Source organism: Ovis aries, chromosome Y, assembly GCF_016772045.2.
Source record: "Ovis aries strain OAR_USU_Benz2616 breed Rambouillet chromosome Y, ARS-UI_Ramb_v3.0, whole genome shotgun sequence".
Lineage (NCBI taxonomy): Eukaryota > Metazoa > Chordata > Mammalia > Artiodactyla > Bovidae > Ovis > Ovis aries.
The window spans coordinates 5,635,498-5,653,803 of NC_082741.1; the positions used below are offsets into that span (position 1 = coordinate 5,635,498).

The 18,306-nt window shown below is 45.9% G+C and overlaps 1 protein-coding gene across 6 annotated transcripts in view; it reads left to right on the forward strand.

Moving 5' to 3' along the window:
• The window catches only part of LOC132657141 (basic salivary proline-rich protein 3-like), a 443,202-nt gene that overhangs the window by 256,341 nt on the left and 168,555 nt on the right, over window positions 1–18,306 (forward strand). For 2 of the 6 annotated variants that reach the window (XR_009599021.1, XR_009599020.1), the window contains one exon: window positions 13,282–15,856. The exons of the other annotated variants lie outside the window; for them this stretch is intronic. The gene's annotated coding sequence lies outside the window, so the exon portion shown is untranslated. Of the gene's footprint in view, window positions 1–13,281; window positions 15,857–18,306 lie in introns of those variants that run through there. 6 annotated transcript variants of the gene reach the window in all.

Consider the following 18,306-nt stretch of genomic DNA (forward strand, 5'->3'; position numbering starts at 1 on the left):
TCTTTAATGCCACAATTAGCTTGGCTTTGCCTTTGTTGGGAGAAATGACCTAGTTAATGATACAATAAATCAGTGGTGTTTTTATGTAATGAAGATGATACCCGCCGTGTGATGTGATGGTGGCCAGTTGCCATAGAAACCCGAATGTGCCCTGAGCACTGGATGACTGGATGTCCCTTCTCTGAACATGGGCTTCCACCAGCGTTTTACTAAAGCCATTTCTGGCGCTCTCGTCGGTTACAGTGTCTTTGATCTTCAAAGACTTGAGGGCAGCTTTCAGGCCGGTCTCTCAGATCCTTAGTGATTGAGCTTGAAGGGTTTTTTTCCCCCTGGATCTTGGGCAACACAGTTGGAGTTTTCCCCACACATTCAGTTCAGTTGAGTTGCTCAGTCGTGTCTGACGGTTTGTGACCCCGTGGACTGCAGCATGCCAGGCCTCCCTGTCCATCACCATCTCCCCGAGTTTACTCAAACTCACATCCATTGAGTCGGTGATGCCATCCAGCCAGCGCATCCTCTGTTGCCCCCTTCTGCTCCCGCTTTCAATCTTTCCCAGCATCAGGGTCTCTTCCAATCAGTCAGCTCTTTGCATCAGGTGACTCAGATGGTAAAGCGTCTGTCTACAATGCGGGAGACCCGGGTTCGACCCCTGGGTCGGGAAGATCCCCTGGAGAAGGAAATGGCAACCCACTCCAGTACTATTGCCTGGAAAAATCCCATGGACAGAGGAGCCTGGTAGGCTACGGTCCATGGGGTCGCAAAGAGTCGGACACAACTAAGCGACTTCACTTTCTTTTCGCATCAGGTGGCCAAAGTATTGGAGTTTCAGCTTCAGCTTCAGCACTAGTCCTTCCAATGAACACCCAGGACTGATCTCCTTTAGGATGGACTGGTTGGAACTCCGTGCTGTCCAAGGGACTCTCAAGCGTCTCCTCTGACACCACAGTTCAAAAGCATCAGTTCTTCAGTGCTCAGCCTTCTTTATAGTCCAACTCTCACATCATACAGGACCACTGGAAAAACCATAGCCTTGACTAGACGGACCTTTGTCAGCAAAGTGATGTCTCTGCTTTTTAATATGCTGTCTAGGTTGGTCATAACTTTGCTTCCAAGGAGCAAGTGTCTTTTAATTTCATGGCTGCAGTCAATATCTGCAGTGATTTTGGAGCCCCCAAAAAACAAAGTCTACCACTGTTTCCCCATCTATTTACTATGAAGTGATGGGACCGGATGCCATGATCTTAGTTTTCTGAATGTTGAACTTTGAGCCAGCTTTTTCACTCTCCTCTTTAGGTAAGGGCATTTGGCTGACACATTCTACTGAGGAGAAAATCAGTGATAAAGTAGAAGGCAGTGGGATTGGTGAAGGGGGTGGTGGTTTCACTTGCTGAGCACCATCTTCCACATTCTCTGTCCGCCTGGGTCCTCAGGCCTCCGTGTGAATGAGCATCCGCTTTTCCCATCCTGTGTGACGGGTTAGTGGGTCACTCTCACCCGTCAGCCCTCTTCAGTGGGACACAGGTTCAGACCCAAGACACAGAAATCCATCTCCTTGGTGCCCTGGAAACATAGCTGCCTCCCTGCCTTGTCCCAGATCCCGTCAAGAAATAGACACATACTGTGTTTCAAAAGACATTCCCGTTCATGGATTTAAAACAGCTTTTTAAACTCCCATGGGACTCAAGGGAGAAAGAATCCCAGAAAACTAGAAAATAATATACTCTGCCATAAAAATTCTTTTCAAATAATGAGGACTATTTATTTTATTTTCGTATTTTTTTTTCTGGAAAAAGGGCATTTCATTTTAAAAATTAATTAAAAGACATTCAGTGGTTCTGTGATGTGAAGGGGTTGGAAAAAGTTGGTTTCCAAATTATGTAATTCTATAGTCACTGAGTTGAAGGTTTAGAAATAGTAACGGAATATGGAATAATGTTTTTCTTTTTTTCTGTCATGAAATATTTGTTCTGGAAATCTTTACTTTCATATTTTTTTCCCTAATTTTGTTGTCTTCTGAAGAAGTTTTAATGCCAGCAAATAACATTTAAACCCTTCACATGATGCCAAAAATAGTAAAATCGGAACTTTCATTCTTGATGCCTGAGAGAGTGGGAAAAATGAGTAACATAAAGAGTAAAAAGATTTTCAATTTACTTAAAAGGATACCATATGGAATGATGTATCCAATCTAATTTTATATTAGCTTTCTTCATTAAATTCTAAATTTGCACTGCTTTAGAGACACGATTATTTAATGTTCCATTTTAAGTTGTACATGGTTAATTTCAGAGACATGCTGTTATATCAAAACCATAATATGCTGTTTTCTCTGTTATTACTAATGATATTTCATACGAGATACTCAAAAGCTATGGAAGCTCCTTGTTTTACGTACATTTGGATAATACATGAAAGATTAGGGTTTGCAGCTCTTCCAGGGAGGTCAAGGAAAAGTAATGAAAGTGAAAAAATAACTTCTATTTTTGGCTCCGTGTCTGTCGGCACGTTTGCTCACACCTTTTAGATCATCTGTCTTCCGTTCATGAGACAAGATATCTTAAAGTTCTTCACATGAGAGAAGATAAGTTTCTTCTGATCTAAGGGAAGTGAAATTGACCCCTGGTTTCTGGCTTTGAAAATTAATGCGATAGTCCTCTAAAATGGCAACATGCTGAGTTATCAAGTAACCTCGCAGCTACAAAATGCTGTAATTTCATTGTGGACCATTTGCATATTAATGTACTCTAACATGGTTCAGGAGAAGGCAATGGCACCCCACTCCAGTCCTCTTGCCTGGAAAATCCCGTGGACGAAGGAGCCTGGTGGGCTGCAGTCCATGGGGTCACTAAGAGTCGGGCACGACTGAGCGACTTCACTTTCCCTTTTCACTTTCATGCATTGGAGAAGGAAATGGCAACCCACTCCAGTGTTCTTGCCTGGAGAATCCCAGGGACGGCGGAGCCTGGTGGGCTGCCATCTATGGGGTTGCAGAGTCGGACACGACTGAAGCGACTTAGCAGCAGCGTGGTTCGTATTCAACCTTTAGAAATGCTAGATATTTCAAAGCAAGTCATCAGTCTGATTTTTTCACAATGTTCCAGTTTATCGCATACTATAATACCAGTTCAAATGCATACCCCACTAAAGGGGAATCTTACTAATTTGACTTGCTTTCTTTGCTTTCCAAAGAAGAGAAAAACACACGCTGAGTGATAACCTGGTTACTTAAGTGGGAAGTATGTGACTAGTTGTAGTGTGCAGTTCCACACGGCAAGGCCAAGCATTACACGTCTTTTTTAATTTGTTTTTTCCTGTTTGTGTGCACACGTGTACGTGTCTAATTATTGCCTTTGATTTTATGGCTCGGGCCTCTGCTTTATTTCCACACAAAACCTGCACAGTAATGCTTCTAGCAGCTTTAGTCACAATTGCCTTAATTTGGAAGCAGTAGTGATGGCCTTCAGTGGTTGTTGTCCAGTCACTAAATCGTGTCTGACTCTTTGTGACCCCATTGACTGCAACACACCAGGCTTCCCTGCCTTTCGCTGTCTCCCGAAGTGTGCTCAAACTCATGTCCATTGAGTTGGTGATGCCATCCAACCGTCTTATCCTCTGTCGCCCCCTTCTCCTCTTGCCTTCAATCTTTCCCAGTATCAGGGTCTTTCCCAATGAATTTGCTCTTTGCATTAGGTGGCCAAAGTATTGGAGCTTTGGCTTCAACATCAGTCCTTCCAGTGAATATTCAGGGTTGCTTTCGTGGAGGATTGACTCATTTGATGTCCTGGCAGTCCAAGGGACTCTCAAGACTCTTCTCCAGGACTGCAATTTGAAAGAAACAGTTCTTCGGCGCTCAGCCTTCTTTATGGTCAAACTCTCACATCCACACATGACTCCTGGGAAAACCATCATTTTGACTAGACGGACCCTTGTCGGCAAAGCGACGTCTCAGCTTTTTAATATGTTGTCTTGGTTTGTCACGACTTTCCTTCAGTAGGGGATAGATAAACTGTGGCCCATCCGTATAGTGGGATATTTTCCAGTGCTAAAAAGAAATGAGCTGTGAAACCACTAACAGACATGAAAGAATCTTAGTGTGCTTATTACTGGGTGAAACAAGACCAACTGATAAGTCTGTGTGCTGGGTTATTCCTACTGTGACATTCTAGAAAAGGCCAATGCACAGGGACAATAAAACGATCAGTGGTTGCCAGGGCCTGGGGGTGAAGTTCATGGTGTGTGGGTGGGGCAGTGCCGGCGCTCTGCGTGATGATAGCAGATGGATACATGTCGTCACGTGTCTGTCCCAAGGTCACAGAAGGCACAGCACCAAGGGTGAACCTTGGTGATCCAACCAGCCCATCCTAAAGGAGATCAGCCCTGAATGTTCACTGGAAGGACTGATGCTGAGGCTGAAGCTCCAATCCTTTGGCCACCTGATGCGAAGAGCTGACTCGTTTGAAAAGATCCCGATACTGGGGAAAAATTGAAGGTGGGATGAGAAGGGGACAACAGAGGATGAGATGTTGGATGGCATCACCGACTCAATGGACATGGGTTTGGGTGGACTCCAGGAGTTGCTGATGGACAGGGAGGCCTGGTGTGCTGTGGTCCATGGGGTCTCAAAGAGTCAGACACAACTGAGCTACTGAACTGAACTGAAGGGTGAACCTATCGTAAACTGTGGACTTTGAGTGATAGTGATGTTTTAGTGGAGGTTCATCAGTTATAGCAAATACACTTTCGTGGAGGATGCTGGTCGTCAGGGAGACATGAGTCAGGACATGGTATATATGGGAAATCCCTATACTTGCTGTTCAATTTTTCTATGAAGGTAACATTACTCTAAAAAATATTTTTAAGATATATGTTTGTATGTGTTTACCCACGATAGAGCATTCTCTCCACTTTACAAGTGGAGATAAAATGAGCCTTCTGCATATGTGCCTGCTCAGTCACTTGGTTGTGTCCGACTCTTTTGTGACCCCATGGAGTGTAGCCTGCCAGGCCCCTCTGTCCATGTGTCCTAGTATATGAGAGTCATTTGTGTGTGCATTCACCCATCCATCCATTGACCCACCCTCCCATCCACCCACCCACCCATCCATCCACCCATCTACCCATCCATCCATTCACCCATCTACCCATCCAGCCATCCACCCATCCATCCATCCATCCATCCATCCACCCACCCACCCACCCACCCATCCACCCACCCATCCATCCATCCACCCACCCACCCACCCATCCACCCACCCACCCATCCATCCATTGACCCACCCTCCCATCCACCCACCCACCCATCCATCCACCCATCTACCCATCCATCCATCCACCCACCCATCCACCCACCCACCCATCCATCCATCCATCCACCCATCCATCCATTGACCCACCCACCCATCCATCCATCCATCCACCCACCCACCCACCCATGCATCCATCCACCCACCCACCCACCCACCCATGCATCCATCCACCCACCCACCCACCCTCCCATCCACCCACCCACCCTCCCATCCACCCACCCACCCATCCATCCATTGACCCACCCACCCATCCATTCATCCACTCACCTACCCATCCACCCACCCACCCATCCATCCACCCACCTAACCACCCATCCACCCACCCATCCATCCATCCACCCACTCACCCATCCATTCACCCATCCACCCATCCATCCATCCACCCACCCATCCATCCATCCACCCACTCACCCATACATCCACCCACCCATCCATCCATCCACCCACTCACCCATCCATCCACCCACCCATCCATCCATCCACCCATTCACCCATCCATCCACCCATCCATCCATCCATCCATCCACCCACCCACCCATCTACCCATCCATCCATCCACCATCTACCCATCCATCCACCCACCCACCCACCCATCCACCCATCCATCCACCCACCCACCCATCCACCCATCCATCCACCCATCCAACCACCCACCCATCCACCCACCCATCCACTCACCCATCCATCCACCCACCCATCCATCCATCTTCCACCCATCTATCCACCCATTAACCCGTCCATCCATCCTCCCACCCGTCCACCCTACCATCCATCCCCTCACCCACCCACCCGTCCACCCACCCATCCATCCACCTAACCATCCATCCATCCATTCCCCCATTCATCCCTCTATCCAGCAAAACCTAACTTGTACAGTACACTTTTCTACCTTTGATGAACATACAAAAATGAGTATAGGGTGCTGCTTGCCTTTAAAAACTGCCTGTTTCATAATTTTCCTTGAGTAGTGAAATAAACAGTTGAGTACTGCGCTAGTTTTGATGATGTAACATGCTCTCCACCGTGGGATTCTGCAAATCAGTGCCTGTGGCTGGTGATTTATTCTGTGAGTGAATACTGAAACACTCACGTCAGTAAGCGTTCAGGTAACAAAAGACATGTTAGTATGTCTCTGATCAGTAAATTCCTGATAATTAATAATCTGAGTTCATCCTGCCCAGTGCAGAATGGTCCACCTCAAATACCCAACCCGTGGAAGGGAATTCAGATGCTCTACAACCATGGGACAGAAAGAGGGTTTTGTAATTTCCTTTGGGTGATAGTTCATGACGCATTTTGGGATCATACTTGTAGATTTTTTCTTGTATATCTTAGTTGCTGGCATTAGTCATTTTAATTACAAGTACCCAACTGTCAAATCATGCTACGTACAGACACTGAATGAAAAGTATTCTTTATTACAACTGTTAACGTTAAACACGTGTTTTATTTAAACGTTGACATACTCTGATGAAATGCATATTTATTTGTTGATCTCATTCTCTGAGAGCAAAGACTGCACTCTATTAAAAGTCTCCATTTTTCCTCTTTTACTGATTTCCATTTTTCTTACATACAGCTCACTTAGTGAATTTTAGTTGACTCAACTGTGCATAACCAATTAGCCACAGCTCCATGTAACTCTGGTATTAGCTCCTTGCTTGGAGTAAACTTGGTTATTTTCATGCACCCTATTCATTCTTTAAGTCAAATCCATCCTGAGATCGATACACAATTTGAGCCATGAAGGGAAGCAGTGTCTTTAATATTTGATGTCATTTGTATTAGATTGTAAGGTTTTCCTATTGGCTCAGCAGCAAAGAATCTGCCTGCCAGTGCAGGAGACCTGGATTCAATCCCTGGTTCGAGAAGATTCCCTGGAGAAGGAAATGGCGACACACTCCAGTATCCTTGCCTGGAGAATCCCATGAACAGAGGAGCATGGTGGGCTACAGTCCATCGTGTTGCAAAGAGGCAGACATAACTTAGCAACTGAGCATGCACGCAAGTATTGGATTGAAGTGACGGGACGCTCTGTAGAGATGGGTTCAGCTTCCCTGTGGGACGGTTATGGGTGAGTTAGTCCGGTAACTCGGGATTACTGACAGCAGGCAACAATAGTTTCTTGCAATTTCTTAGAGCTAGAACTAATACTGAATAACTGACGTGAGTTTCAAGAAACCTAGCCCCCAAGTTTGCTCACAGTTCTGTGCATGTGATAGATGTGTCATCGCATCTTTGCAGGTACCAAAGTGATAGTTTACTTTGCTCATTTTACCAATGGGAAGGATTATGATGTAAGACAGTTTCTTTAAAAGATAACATGGGTGGTCCAGCGGCTAAGCTGTGCGCTCCCAATGCAGGGGGACTGGTCTGAGCCTAGGTCTCACATGCTGCAACTCAAGAGTGTTTGGAAGCCACACCTAGGACCCAGCACAGCCAAAAGTAAATAAATAAACTTTAAAACAATTTGTTTACCGTGTTTATTTTGGGCTGTGCCGTGTCTTCCTTGCTGTGTGGGCTTCGGTCCTGTCCTGGCTAGCAGAGGCTCCTCTCTGGTTGTGATGGCCAGCCCTCTCACTGCAGAGGCTTCTCCTGTTGCAGCTCCTGGACTCTAGCGGACTGGCTCAGCGGTTGCGACAGGTTTTCCCGGAGTAGGGCTCCAACCTGGGTCTCCCGCATCAGCAGGCAAATCCTTCACGGCTGAGCTACCAGGGAAGCCTAATACATAAATATTTTAAAACAATACAGGAGATAACGTTCAGAAGGAAATGACTGTGAATGAGGCGAGGGAAAAGGCCTTATCACGCTGACGTGCTGTGCTCAGTCACTCAGTCATGTCCGACTCTTTGCGACTGCATGGACTACAGTCCACCAGGCTCCTCTGTCCATGGGATTCTCCAGGCAAGAATACCTAGAGTGGGTTGCCGTGCCCTCTTCCAGGGGATCTTCCCGACCGAGGGATTGAACCCAGGTCTCCCTAATTGCAGGCAGATTCTTTGCCAGCTGAGCCATCTGGGAAGCCCAAGAATACTAGAATGGATAGCCCATCCCTTCTCCAGGGGGCCTTCCAGACCCAGGAATCGAACTGGGGTTTTCCTGCATTGCAGGTGGATTCTTTACCAGCTGAGCTCCCTGGGAAGGCCCTGATACTCTGATACAGTGATACGGTTCTGCGAGATGCTTTGATGGTGGATACATGCCTCTATGTTTGCCAAATCCCATAGGACATACAGCATTAAGAGTGAACCCTTGGAGAAGGGCATGGCAACCCACTCCAGCATTCTTGCCTGGAAAATCCCCATGGACAGAGGAGCCTGGCAGGGCTACACTCCGTGGGGTGGCAAAGAGTCACACACGGCTGAGCAACTGAACAACAAGAACACCGCTTAGTGGGGGTGGGGTGGGAGGACTGTGGTGGAAGATACTGATAAAGAGGGAGCCTGTGAGCATGTGGGTGCCGACGATATGTGGGAGCTCTGTTCTTGGTGCTCAGGTCTGCGGTAACCCGAAACCAGCGTTCCAAACCAGTGTGTTAGCCAAGGGAAGTCGGTCCTATGATTACTCATTCTTTGCTATCATTCGCTTCCGAAAGAAAGGGAAGTCACTCAGTCGTGTCCCAACTCTGTGACTCCGTGGACTGTAGCCTGCTAGGCTCCTCTGTCCAGGGGACTCTCCAGGCAAGAATTACTGGAGTGGGGTGCCATGCCTTCCTCCAGGGCATCTTCCTGACCCACGGGTTGAGCGTGGACTCAGTTTCTTTCAGTCCTTGAAAGCAAAGTTGAAGGGGCTAGTCACTGTGGGATGGTTAGTGAGCTTCTTAACGTCCCTGGGTCTTCATTTCGCCCTCCATACAGTGGGAAGCTGGCTTGACAAGTATGTCGTGTAAATAGGAAACAATATGCGTAAAGTCATGTTGAATGCACACGGCAGACATTGTTGAATACGTGGTATCAGAAGCCCCCCTTTTGGATTAAATATTTGTTCTGAAATACGTGTTGCTAACTTGCCTGTCAATATCATAATTTACAAAATGATATCTAACATTTTATTCTAATGCATATGAAGGCTTTAAAATAACCAGGCTTGGTGTTTTAATCATGAGGCTGCAATATATTTAATTTTCAATATTCAGTATCTCTTATCGCTCAATACAGAATGGAAAGTGTTACACTAAATCCCTCACCTTCATTATGTTAGGGTGTGTGTGTGTGTGTGTGTGTGTGTGTGTGTGTGTGTTTAAAAAGAGCTGTGTGTCCAGCTTCCTTTTCAGCCTGTTGACACATGAATCATACCTTGTACACTGAAGAATCTGCCTGCCAGTACAGGAAACACAGGAGAGCCGGGTTCAGTCCCTGGGTCGGGAAGATCCCCTGGAGGAGGGCATGGTTACCCACTCCAGTATTCTTGCCTGGAGAATCCCATGGACAGAGGAGCCTTGTGGGCTGCAGTCTGTGTGGCTGCAAAGAGTCAGACACGACTGAGCAACTGAACAGCAAAAATACTACTTAGTGGGAGTGGGGTGAGAGGGCTGCAATGTGGTAACCAGCATGAGCTGGGGTACTTGGACATCTGTTACTTCCATTCCCTGGATCCTTTCTTCTGGGAGAGGGGTCCTTGGGAACGCTTGAAAGCACTCCCCCTTCGTTACAAAGTGTCACGGCCAAATGATCTCCAGTTTACTGTGCCCGGAGCTTGCCTCTCAACCCACGAATTGGCATCGTCTCAGACATGGACAGGTAAGTGGGAGGCACGAAATCACCTGATGAATGTTCTGTAAAGAATTATGAACAGAAACAATCAGTTTGTATGCACCTCTTTCTCCAGAATATCAGAGGAAAAGGACAATGAAAAGATTAGGAAAAGAAAAAAAAACAACTCGAGAGCCAAGTGAGGTTGCCGCCCCTCTGCAGAGAAGAGAATAGCAACGCCATGCTTTTTAGTAACTGAAGGAGAGTTGATGTAAAGTGTTGGGTTAGTGGCAGGTGTAAAGCAGAGGGATTCACATCTCTGAAAAGAAAAGAATCTGAAAAAGTTTCAGGTGTAAAGCAGAGGGATTCACATCTCTGAAAAAAGAATCTGAAAAAGGATATATATATATATATATGTATATATTTGAAAGTATATATATATATATTCAGATTCTTTTCAGAATCTGAGAAAGAAGATATATATATGTATATATATATATATGCATGTATATTCAGATTCTTTTCAATTACAGGTAATTACAAGATACCAAGTAGAGTTCCCTATGCTGTACCATAGGTCCCTGTGGGTTATGTATTTTGTATATAGTCTTCTGTGTCTGCTAATCCCAACCTCCTATTTTATCCCTTCCCCTGCCTCTTTCCCCTTCAGTGACTGTAATTTAGCTTTCTGTGCCTGCGGGTCTATTTCTGTTCTGTAAATAAGCTCATCTGTGTAGTTTTTAAAAAGATTCCCGCCTCCAGGTGATAAGCGTCAGGTATTTGTCCCTCTAGGTCTGACTTATGAATACCTCACTAAGTGTGATAATCTCTTGGTTCATCTATGTTGCTATAAATGGTGTTATTTCGTTCTTTTTTAATGACTGAGTCATGTCTCATTGTGTGTGCGTGCGTGTGTGTGTGTGTGTGTGTGTGTGTGTATGTCCGTGGGTGTGTATACACATCTTTATCCATTTGTCGAAGGCCATTTATGTTGCTTCCGTGTCTTGGCTGATGTAAAGAATGCTGCAGGGAGCATCGAGGTACCTGAAAAAATCCAAATGAGACCGTCACTGTTCACTGTTGTAATACATGGAGAATTGACAGGTAGTGCTAGAATTTGGTGCTAATAATGATACTGAGGGATGTATGCTAGTCTGCTTTCTGTCATGCCTCTGAAGTCTTCTTCCTTTGCACCTTTCAGTACTTGGAACAGTCTGTCACACTGCCAGAATAATATAATAAGAAAAGTCTCGGGAGTTTTTAAAGTATAATGAAATCTTAGACACTGGTGCTCCAGGATGCTTGACTATAAGAGATTTGGGTACTAGTGAAAAAAACAGAGAAAACCCCACTAGATCGTGTAAGTTGGTTCTGTGTGTGCAGGTGGGTGGTGTTCTGTAGAACTCCTTGGCCTGGTACCTAAACATGGAAACACTTCTGTCCCTGAAAGGAGAGTGTGAGGCCTTGGTCCACTGAGGCCCTTGGACCCTACTCTGCCGGGATAGATAACCACGCACAGAGAAATCAAACCAGATGCCAAGACCCTGTTGATGGATTGCGTGATCCAGGAAACCATCATCACGGCATTATCCTTACAAATGTTTATTACGAAGAGAAAAAAGCAATAGTTCTGTGGGTTCCTGAAATAATTTTCAATAATATAAAAAAAAAAAACTTAAAGAGACCTCAGAAACTAATTTCTATGTGTCTTTGCTACAAGGCAGAACTGTTTAATGGGACAAATGCATAGCCTCGAATTTACAGGCAGGAGCTTCCAACCACAACATTGTTAATTTTATTTTTGAATTTCAGTGAAGAAGAGATGCTCAAATGTTACGACAGTGCCTATAAATATACAAGATTATTTTTATGTCATGCCTGTCTTTCTAAAATCCAGAAGAAATAGTTCCATTACTGCCTTTCTTATTAATTTTATGTCTCCCGCACATTTTTCTTGCTCTCTTGACTAATTCATAGTATGTGGCATCTTGTGAAGACAGAACCATAAGAAGATAGTTCGGCCATGGACACACTGCAGTATTTAACATGGAGAACCAGCAAGGACCTGCTGGGCAGCACAGAGAACTCTGCTCAGTACTCTGTAATAACCTTAGGCTCCCAGGGGGAAGGATGGGGGAAGGGATAGTCAGAGAGTTTTGGTTGGACACGGACACACTGCTGTGTTTAACACGGAGAACCAGCAAGGACCTGCTGTCCAGCACAGGGAACTCTGCTCAAAACTCTGTAATAATCTTATGGTTCCCAGGGGGGAAAGATGGGGGGAAGGGATAGTTAGGGAGTTTGGGATGGATGTGGACACACTGGTGTGTTTAACATGGAGAACCAGCAAGGGCCTGCTGTCCAGCACAGGGGACTCTGCTCAGTGTCGTGTTTGCAGCCTGGATGAGAGAGAATAGATACGTGTATATGTATTGCTGAGTCCCTTTTCTCTGCACCTGAAAGTATCACAGGACTATTAGTTGGCTGTGAAAGTGAAAGACACTGTCGTATCCGACTCTTTGCGACCCCACAGTCCATGAGATTTTCGAGGCCAGAATACTGGAGTGGGGATCCTCCTGACCTAGTATTCAAACCCAGGTCTCCCACATTGCAGGCGGATTGTTTACCAGCTGAGCCACCAAGGAAGCCCAAGAATACTGGAGTGGGTAGCCTATCTCTTCCCCAGCAGATCTTCCTGACCCAGGAATCGAACTAGTGTCTCCTGCATTGCAGGCGGATTCTTTACCAGATGAAGCTACCAGGTTGCTGCTGCTGCTGCTGCTAAGTCACTTCAGTTGTGTCTGACTCTGTGCAACCCCATAGACGGCAGCCCACCAGGTTCCCCCATCCCTTGGATTCTCTAGGCAAGAATACTGGGGTGGGTTGCCATTTCCTTCTCCAGTGCATGAAAGTGAAAAGTCAAAGTGAAGTCGCTCAGTCGTGTCCAACTCTTTGTGACTCTGTGGACTGCAGCCCACCAGGCTCCTACGTCCCATGGGATTTTCCAGGCAAGAGTACTGGAATGGGCTGCCATTGCCAAGTGGGCTATACTCTAATAGAAAATAAAAAGTAAAAAAACAAAGAATGTCTAATAATAACTTATAACCTTTAGAAAAATATTAGGAATCTATTATTTTCTGGACATACACAAAGCTGTGTCATCCTGTTGCTTTTTGATGGAGTCTAAAATAAATGTTATGTATTCATATTCCTCTTTGAATACTGACTTTGAAAAATAGACCAATAATTTTCTTTTTTTTTTTGCTTCTTTCCACTGTCTGAAGGAAATGATGCAATAAAAATGTCACACGGCTCAGAAAATGGCATAGCTTATCATTGACAAGATCAGTGCATTTAGGATCCGGCCCAATTACACTGTAGAAATTTCTGTCGATCTTACTGCTTACAAAAGGATGTTTTTCACCTTTGTTTTCTCACTGCTGGTGGACATGGCTTAGGATTATGGGCACCGAAGAATTCTTCCAGGAGTGCCCCCGACCTCTGCCTGTCCAAGTGGAGTGGAGAGTCTCTTTCCTTAAGTCTTGATTGCAACTCAAGCATTCAGTCCAGAGCACTTGGTCTTTCATAAAGCGTGGTCACTTAAAGAGGACTCCAACATCACTCTCAACAAGGAGGATGCCTCTCAGAAACGAAGCCACTCTGCATGTCTGTGACATCTGTCTCTGATCCTTACTATCTTAACGGCCACACAAGAGCCAGCCTTCCTGCCCCAGAAGCCCCCCAGCTGCCTTGGGAAGCCGTTCCTTGCGGGGCTGGCTCACTCTCCCTGGCAGCATCACCCCTAATACATCCACACAGCTTGTCCTTTGTTCCTTCTGAAACTTGTGCTCTCTAGGAGCCCAGGGGAGACCTCTGAGGGGGTGTGTTAATCCAGACGGGAAGGGGGTTAGCACCCCTGGGAGAGCCCGCAGTCCGTACGTAGGGCACGGATGCTTTTAGATACAATGGATCCTGGAACAGCATGGGTTTGAAATGCAGGTGTCTGCTCATCTGTGGATTTTTTCCAGAATACTCCAGTATTACGGAATGGCCGGTTGCTTCAAGGCAGAGATGCAGAACACCAGAGACAGGCAGAAACCGTGGATGCAGAGGTTGACTAAACTCACGTGCAGTTTCTCCACTGCTTAGAGGTTCAGCGTCCGAACCCCTGTGCTGTTCAGGGTCCACTGCAAATGCTTCTGAAGGTGAAATGCCCACAAACCTGGGTATACAGACCTCAGTGGATCGGGGAGGATGAGCCCCTTCCATCCACAGCTCTTTGCATTCTTTACCCAGAATTAGGTTCCTGAGATCACCACCTACATAAGCCAGCTGCACAGAAGGTCTTGTTTGAGGTGTTCTATTTGGGGGGAACCCAGGATAAAGGAATGGGCAACCCACTCCAGGATTCTTGCCTGGACAACCACACGGACAGGAGACCTGGCAGGTGGCTGTAGTCCACGGGGTCGCAAAGAGTCAGACACGACCGAGTGACTAACACACACACACACACACACACACACACACACACACACACACACACACAGAAAGACTGTTTCTTTCCCTTCTTCCCTCTCTCCTTGCTTCCTTTTTTCTTCTCTCCCCCTCTCTGTGTGTTTCTCTGTCTAATCTATTATGTAATCTATCATTTGATCTAGTCCATCATCTACCATCAAGCATAAAGAGATACGGTGACTTCTAAAGAGTCATTTTCAAGGAATATTTGTGTTTTAATGGCTACTTTGTCTGAATCTGGCTTCCCTGGTGTCTCAGTGGTAAAATATATATATATATCTTCCTATAGTGCAGGAGACATGGGTTGGATCCCAAGGTGGGGAAGATCCCCTGGAGAAGGGAATGGCAGCCCACTCCAGTGTTCTCGCCTGGAGAATCCCACGGACACAGGAGCCTAGCAGGCTACAGTTCATGGGGTCGCAAAGAGTCGGACAGGACTGAGCGACTGAGTGACTTTCACTTTCACACTTATCGGAATCAGTAACAGCAAATGATTTTCTATTCAATGATTCTTCTTTTGCTTGCTACAGCTTATTGCAGACTTAAGTGTCGTGGACTGAATGTGTACCCCCAGATTCTTATCTCTGTGAATCAGGAGGAGGGTCCCCATCAGAACCTGACCAGGCTGGTCCTCTGAGAAGTAAACTCTTACTGCTTACAAGCTGCCCATTGCATGAGACTGTGCTCCAACTGCCTGAGCCGTGACCCCAGAGTTCTCTGTCTTTGAAGAAAGATGACACGGTGGTCGTAAGAGGAAAATCTGAGTAAGTTCAGCAACAGACAGTAAACGACATAGCCGCTTAAAATACGTCTGATTAGAGACATTCCATGTGCTGCTTGTTGAAAGAGATGACACAACCAAGCTGGATGATCTAAAGTGCAATCCTGGGCTTCCCCGGTGGTCTGGTGGATAAGAAGCCGCCTGCCAATGCAGGGGACACGTGCTCCCATCCCTGGTCCTGGAAGATCCCGTACACCAAGGGGCACATAAGCCCAGGAGCCGCAACTCCTGAATCTCGCGCACTCAAGAACCTGTGCTTGGCAACAAGAGAAGCCACCTCCAGGAGAAGGCTTCACACCACAATGAGTAGCCCCCGCTCGCCGCAACTAGAGAAGCTCCATCCAGCAGCAGAGACCCAGGCACGGCCCACAAGAAAGAACTCAACTGAAATTTTAAAAAGTGCCCTCTGCTCCTCACCCCACCTGGAAATCTGATCACCGGCCTGCATGAGGTATGAACAAACTCTTCCCTGTCTCCTTGCTGATGTATGGCAAAACCAATACAATATTGTAAAGTAGTTAACCTCCAATTAAAATAAATAAATTTATATTAAAAAACCCCAACGCTGCGTTTGCACTATTGTTTTTGCAACAATAGTGTGTTGTGACTTGCCTCGGCTGCTGCCTTTTCCAGTCTTCCGTCTTCATGAGATAACTTTTCGTCCTTGATTCTCCTTCCGATGACGAGCTGCCTGTTACATTTCGTATAAACGTGGCCCCTCAGCCAAGGCCAGCTCCCGTTAGATCATCCTTGGCATCTTCCTCTGTTGAGTGTTATGTCTCCAAGCTTCAAAGAACGGCGTCCGGTTCCATAGGATGAGCACGCGTTCCTGGCTACGTGTTGGCCTGAGCCTTGTCACTTCCACTTAAGAGTGATTCAACAGGCAGCTCTGGTAACATGACGTCACTGAGCAGAAGCCATGTCCAAACGCTGGCCAGCAAGCCTCCTGGGAAAGAGATGGATGGAAAAAAGACTTTAGATTTGGAAATGGTTCTGCTGCACAAGCTGTTGCATCAAACCACTTATTCAGCCTACACCTGAGAATCTTTGAAAGAGATTCACTCGGGTGGGCCTCAGAAGGTTATAATCAGCTGTGGGCCGCGGTGTGTAACACTCTCTCTCATTTGGTGTGGACAGACACTAAGCAGAAGAAACGCCAGAGGCTGGCACAGTTTAAGCATAAGTGAGTTGACGTGTTTATGCAATTCACTGGATAATATGATGCAACAGATGATTTCCAAATCCTGACTTTTAAACTCTCTCCATATGTGTGGGCAGTTAGGTACGTCCAATATTTCAAGTAACCCTTCGCTGACTCTTCTCGTACAGCAAAACGTCATTCTGTGAAGTAATTATCCATCTCTCTTTCTCTCTCCCGATAAACTTTGGTTTTGTTCCCCTGTATTTAATTTTCTCGAGGAAGAGCCACTTCAAAAATTAGCTTGATTATATTAAGCTCGAAATTACGTCCCGTGTTGGAAGGATCGCAGCTTTCGTTCTTCTGTATATGGCAAACAGGCGAAAATCTTTACTTGTGTGAAGAACTGTAATTTGAAAGATGATTATATTGATGAAAGATGATTATATTAGATCAGTCATCCGAGTAAGGCAGCTTGCAGATCCTACCTCGCAAGCCCTCGCTATGGGCCCGCTGTCACACGTCCAGTTGGAACACGTGCACGTGGGTTTGTTTACATTTGCACACGATGTTATCTGTGAAAATATCCTTGGTGATTGGCGATGATCTCATCAATGCTTAGGACTTTTCCGCACAGAGTATAATACTCTCGTTGGAGTTAGACGCATGGAGATATTGCCAAACAGCATGGGTTTACAGGCCCTGTCGGCTGGTCACCAGTGTGCAGAACTCACATGCTTGGTTTATTCAGACCCAAAGAGGGGAAGACGCCTGAACTGGCCAGCTGGCACAAATTATACTTGGAGCAACGTTTCTCTGCTGCTCATCCAAACAAAATAGGCTCCCAGCTCGTGCATTCGTTGTTTTACTGCGTCCATCAAGATCTAGGCTAGTATCGGGCTCACTGGAGAACCCCCTTCATGGTTGTCTGGAGATTTGTACGTCGCTGAATTTTTCATTCTGTCGTGTTCCGAAATCTCTTGAGGACTCTGCCCGAAGTTGTTCTCTTGAGCTGGATATTTCACTCTCCTTGTTTAGGATTTAAATCCCGTAGTTTCATTGAGGGTTCACAGCTTCTCTAAGACTTTCGGCACTGATTTCAAATAGCATAAAATCAGTTGGTTTTCAAAAACAGGCATTTGCTGTTGTTATGCCGTCACTAAGTGATGTCCGACTCTTTGCAACCCCATGGAGTTGCAGCACGCCAGGCTCCTCCGTCCTTCACCGTCTCCTGGAGCTTGCTCAGATTCGTGTCCATTGAGTTGATGATGCTATCTGACCATCTCTTCCTCTGTCGTCCCCTTCTTCTCCTGCCTTCAATCTTCCCCAGCATCAGGATCTTTTCCAATACATCATTTCTTCCCATCAGGTGACCAAAGGATTGGAGTTTCAGCTTCAACATCAGTCCTTCCAATGAATATTCAGGACTGATGTACTTTAGGATGGACTGGCTCAATCTCCTTGCAGTCCAAGGGACTCTCGAGAGTCTCCTCCAACACCACAGTTGAAAAGCGTCAATTCTTCGGTGCTCAGCTTTCTTCACAGTCCCACTCTCACATCCATACATGACCACTGGAAAAATCATAGCCTTGACTAGACGGACCTTTGTTGGCAAAGTAATGTCTCTGCTTTTCGATATGCTGTCTAGGTTGGTCATAACTCTCCTTCCAAGGAGTAAGCTTATTTTAATAGATACATATATATTCTGTCTAAGCCTTCCCTATCGATTGACATCTATGTCTGTATGTGTGGATCTCTGCTCAAAGAAATACTTAAAACCAAATACTGTGTTACCTGTTTTTAAATACCTGCAAATGGCTTTATTGAAAGTGTAACTTAATTACATTGTGTTCAGTGAATATCCTGGTAAAGCTC